This window comes from Primulina huaijiensis, chromosome 6 (genome assembly GCF_012295235.1).
Source record: "Primulina huaijiensis isolate GDHJ02 chromosome 6, ASM1229523v2, whole genome shotgun sequence".
In the NCBI taxonomy this organism is placed as follows: domain Eukaryota; kingdom Viridiplantae; phylum Streptophyta; class Magnoliopsida; order Lamiales; family Gesneriaceae; genus Primulina; species Primulina huaijiensis.
The window spans coordinates 10,088,556-10,094,543 of NC_133311.1; positions in this window are offsets into that span (position 1 = coordinate 10,088,556).

Here is a 5,988-nt window from a genome sequence, read left to right on the forward strand (position 1 = left end):
TTTTTTTTTTTTTAAAACCTCACATAGCATTCGGCCGAACCATAAAATTTCATAAAATATTTTTGACATCATTTTAAAATAAACAACCAACTAACATTTTTCTAAATCTAAAAATAACATTTGAAAAGTATAGCCCATATTGTAACCTCTCAAAAACCACTCGTGATCATGATAAAAGTCATAAAAATATCTTTAACATAACTTAAAATCATTAATCATAACTAGTGCGGAAAACTAGCGTCGGTCCTCGGGTTATGTGCACCTTCAGTCCAGTCAGATCAACCACCAAGACCTCCATAAACATAATCATCATAATCACCTGCATCAATCACACCTAGTGAGTCTAAAGACTCAACACGTCATATCCTTGATAACAAGTAATACGTAATACAGTTAACATATAACAGTGAAAAATACTTGTACTTAAAATATCATTTTCATGAAGATGCATAAACATAAACATTTTCGTAAATATTTTCATGATGCATAAAACTTTAAATAAAAAACGTTTTCATAATCTTACGCATAAACATTTTCATATAAACATAAACATATTCATATTCATATCCATATTCATATCAGCATATTCATGTCCTCATATTGATATTCATATTCGTGTATGTTGAATTCAGTTCGTGATTGTGACTCGTATTCTTGATCGTATTGGGCGATGGATCCATCTAGAGAAACCACAGTACTGGGCGGCGGGGACACCAGCGACACTCTCACCCGTCAACTGGGCCTTGGCCAACGTATTAACATATTCGTATTCGTATCACGTATTCGTATTCGTATCCGTATCCAAGGAAACACGATCGTCGGGCTCCCACTGGGACCATAACCCTCACGTTATTTCCAACATGTAGTAGTCACAATCCCTTCACATCCTTCAACATGTTATCATCACTTAATAAAAATCATGTATATACATATCGTTTTATTTTTGAAACCAAGCATGCAATATATCTTTTAAATGCCCATATTTAAATCATAAAAATTATAGACATTTAAAAATCGTAATTTAACATGTTAAAATCATAAAAAGCCATAAACGTTTTAAAATCAACATTTTAACGTCATAAATATTTAAAATAACATTTTGACATTTAAATCATAAACATTTAAAATACCCATTTAACATATGAAAATCCTTAACCATTTAAAATAGACATATTAACATATAAAAATTCATAAACATCCGCAATCAATGAAAATAATCATGTTAGCATGTAAAACAACATTCAGGGCACTGCCATGACGTTTACTAATTTCTATGTGTGAAAAGACCGTTTTACCCCTAGACGTAAAATTTCACGTTTTTGACATTTTCTTAATTCCATTGACTCTAACATGTCCCAAATAATTATTTAAGCTTACATGAATTTTCCCATATTTTTATTTAGCCTAAAACAAGGACTTTTAAATTAATCTTTAAATGTGACGTATTAATGCGTTTTAATCCCGAATTAAACCAAACCTTAATTTAAAATTCCCAAATTAAAAACTTAGACTTATAATAATTATTTAAGCTTAAATATAATTTTTCATAATTTTATAAAGCTTAAAAATAGGTGTTTTAATTAACTCGTTAATTAACGTTTCGTGCGGCGATTAAATCCCGAATAAATCCAAAACTCGTTATTTTGATCCCAAATTTTTAACATAACATTTTTAAGATTTATTCTACCCTTCCAAGTCATGAGCCACCCCCGTGGACCCATGGAATCAATTTTTGCCTTATAATTTTTGAAATTGACACCCTAACGAACCCACCGAGCCATCTCCCAATTTACTCGAGCCACGCCCGAGCCACATTGACCCAAAACCTAGCCAACTCATCTAGGGACCCTACTGTGCAAACCCAGCCCGTAAAACAAGCCCTAGCCCGCTCAAAAGCTCCCTGGAACTTGACCCAAATTCTGCATGTTTTTGTGTGTGTGTCTCCTAGGATATTTAGGACTCCTAATTGAACTAGGACACTTCCAGCCCCTAACCACTTGACCCCTCATGAACCTAACCTTCCCTGGACCATGCCCAGACCATACCCAGACCAACCCAAGCCCCTGGACGTGAGCAGCAAACCACTGAACCAGTAGCAGCAACTTCACGCGCAGCACTTGCTGCCATGCATCCCTCACGTCTTCTTAAACCAGCAGCTAGCCAAGCCGCCACAGCCCCTTCCCAGGCCCTTAAGCACCCTCCTAGGACCCTAAAGAGTCTACCTAGCCCAGCCTAGAACCCCCAGGCCAAGGCCCTTCTTCCCTGCACAACAGCACACCTGCGCTGCCCCCTTTGAAGCTCTCGGGTGGATCGGAGTCCTTGTTGACAAGGACTCCTCCCAGCCCCTGACTTTCGAGTACTAGCATGGCTAGGACTCCTCCCCTGACCCAAGCACGTCCCTAGCCCAGCCCTGGTCCCAACCAAAGCCAAGCCAAGCATCCAAGTCCATAACCCGTGCCCCTCAAACCCCATGTTACCCGATGGCATCCAGCTTGTTCTTATTCACGTTTGCAGCATATTGGGGTAAATTGGGGCTCTCTAAAACATGTAAAATCAACCCTCAACCCTATCCTAATCATGGCAGCCCCTTTATATCATATTAAACATGATTTTGGATGAAAATACAAGCTTTAAAATTGACATATGCCACAAAAACGAAAATTGTTTCATGATGCACTTGTTTTTCATGCAAATTCAATTAAATAAAATACTATGGTGTGATAGATGTTTGAAAGAAAGAATATGGCGTGCCTTTGCGTAATTTACGCACGAAAATCCGTTGACGACGAAGAACGGAGGAACACTTCGGCTTGCTCTAGCAAGCACCTTCGAAATTCTCTTCCTATCTTGCTAGTGTGTGTGCCGTGAGTTTTAAGAGAGGGGTGGGGAGAGTTTCAGATTTTTAAAAGAGGTGGGTGGCCGATTGTTTTCATGCTAGGGTAGGTTAATCAACATATTATATCCTAATTAGTTTACTAACTAGGCTTTAGGCCTAATAAGCCAATTAAATTAAGCCCATTAGTCTAATTAGGTTTTAAATAAAATATCAACAAGGTTTTGGTAAAAATAAATTTGTGAATTTATTAGCCGGATTGCTAAAAAGCTCGTATTTTTGTTGAAAAACCAATACCGATAAAATTTACGTCCCGGCGTATAAAATCACCTAAAACCCCATATTTTCAAAAATAAGAAAAAAAACATCACCCATAATTAAAATAATTAAAAACAATTATTTAATAAAAAATTTTTTCTATTTTTCATCCCTCGGTCTCCGTTCCTCGATCGCAACTTGAATATTCCTTAAAAATATATTTTAATGCAACCATGTAGAAAATATAATTTTAAACATGCAATTATGCACAACATAATTAATTAATGAAATTAAAACATTTAATTAAAATACAAAAGAATTTAATAACTCAAATGCATGTGGTTCGTGTGGACCTTAAAATTTTCGTGGCGTTACAAGCTACATCTGAAATAAAAATCATTCATGCGACAAAAAATAACATCAAATCTTTCAAGCCTAATAAATTCAAGAAATTCTATCCATAATAACTCATAATTATCAAAAATGACTCTAATTCTATCCAAAAAGACATTTGAATTTGCGCAATTTTGCCTACATAAAATTTCAGAAATTGTATTTCAATCCCTAGCTTTCTCGAAATTGTCACAATTCACCCCAAAAGTTTGAATAATAGAAATTATACCCAAAATGTTTCGGTTCTTATCAAAATAGGCCCTAAAGCTTTCGAAATTCATAGTTAGGCCCTGAAATTCTCGTAATTACTAAAACAAACCCTGGACTATTCAGATTTTGCAATTTAGCCCCTCAAGTTTTGGTTTATAGCAAAATCGTCCTCATGATTCTTGAATTAACTCAATTCAACCCTTGTCTAAATAAAAAGTCAACATTAAGCCAAAATTTGCTAAAATTCAATGCCATCCCTTAATTCCATCTAATTAGAGCATGCAACATATTTTCCTCTATGTTCTTGATTCCCACAACAATTCTACTAACAACTTAACATTTCATGCAATCAAAGCAATATAAAAATGTTAATCAAATATGTTACCAGTGATCAACGTCGTTTCTGGCTCCGCTTCAGCCTCCTCGACATGCATAACATAGGCCCTGCCAGTAGTAGGCTCCTTATTCCTTTGGTAGTCTGCAGCTTTATGGCCCTCCTCCTTGCAGATAAAACATTTGAATGTTCCGCACATGCATTTACCGTAGTGGAATCGGTTCAATTGCTAGCAGGGTTTCCTCTCATCTGGCTTGGAGGCACCTGGAGTCTGCAGCGGCCTCTGCTGTCCTGGCTTCTTGAACTGTTCTTGGGGCTTCTGTTGCCCTGATTTCTGGGAGTTCCAGAAAAGTGCTTCATACTTGGCTGAGAACTCGGCTGAGTCTGATGCCTATTTCTCTGCATCTCTATATCAATATCTCTCAAAGTCTGCTCTGCCTGGAAGGCACAAGCAGTGGAAGCATCGTAACTAGCCGGCCTCATCAGCATAACATCTCGGCGAATGGTAGGCCTAAGGCCATCCATGAAGTGTCTCAGCTTCTCTGCAGTGTCTCTAGCAATAATGGGCACAAAGTGGCAACCCCTGTCAAAATTCCGAATGAACTCTGCAACAGACGAATCCCACTGACGAGTCCCAGGGAAATACTTGCCATAGAAGAGGTCTTTGAATTGATCCCACGTGAGAATAGCTAGATTAACCCCGTGAGCTGCTCCTTCCCACCACAAGGACGCATCATCCCGCAGCATGTAGGTGGCACATCTAACCCTGCAAGCATCTCCCATGTCCAGATATCTAAAGTGTAACTCCAAGGACCAGATCCAACCCTCAGCCACAAACGGGTCGGTAGTGCCACTGAACTCATTCGGATTCAGTCTCTTGAACAGCTCATAAATGTCCTGCTGAGGCCTAGAAATCTGCTGGGCTTGCTCCATTAGTCGAGCAATGCCCTCCAAAACTCGGGAAGCGGGATCTCCGGGTGGTGGTGGTGGAAAACCTCTGCCATCTCCAGGATTATCATCCTGCCTGTCATTTCTAGGAGCTCGTTTGGTAGGCATATCTGAATACAGTCCAAATTTCAAACGTAACTGACATGCAATTCAATCTAGCTTTAAAATCATTTAACCTCAATCTTATCAACATATCAACATGTACTGAAATGCGTAAATCATGTAAACATAGAGGTGATAACATTAAACACATTTAAAACATTTAAAGCACGTAAACTTACAGACTTGAGGCTTGACGACTAAGCTTCTGAAGTTGGCGGTGGCACAACCCTCTACAAGAAACCTGGCTCTGACACGAACTGAAACGTTTACTACTTTACTACTACTGATTTTTTTTTTCAAACTATGGCCGAAAAATATACATACCCATATATTAATATATAAGTCAAACCATTCATTTTATAAAATCAACCAACTACTGATTAAAATAACTGCAGTTAAAAATCCTGAAAATGAACCCAATTTATAAGCCTACTGTTTAAAAGTTGCACACCGAACAAGTCACTAAGACTCTGCCGTACTGTCAAAGCACAAAATCACGACTTAATAAAAATTTTGTATTAAAACTCATATCTCAAAATCATAATATGTGGAAGAAATGCATGGTCATCGAGTTTCCCAATCACCACCAGCTCAGCCACTCAGTCCTCAGAACCTCCAATCTCCTCATCAACAAACTTATCACCTGCATCAATCACACCTACTGAGTCTAAAGACTCAACACACCTAAACCGTTATAACAAAATACATACTCATATCATGCAATAGTGAAAAGTACTGTATTAAAATACCCTCATGACCTTCAAAAGCATGAACATATACATATTCATATTCAAATCATGTCATCATAAAAGTATACATTTTTCTTTATTGAATTCAGATCATTAGTTGTGACTTTTGTATCAGTTGCTGTTCAATAGATCCATCTACGTATAACCATGGTACCAGGCGA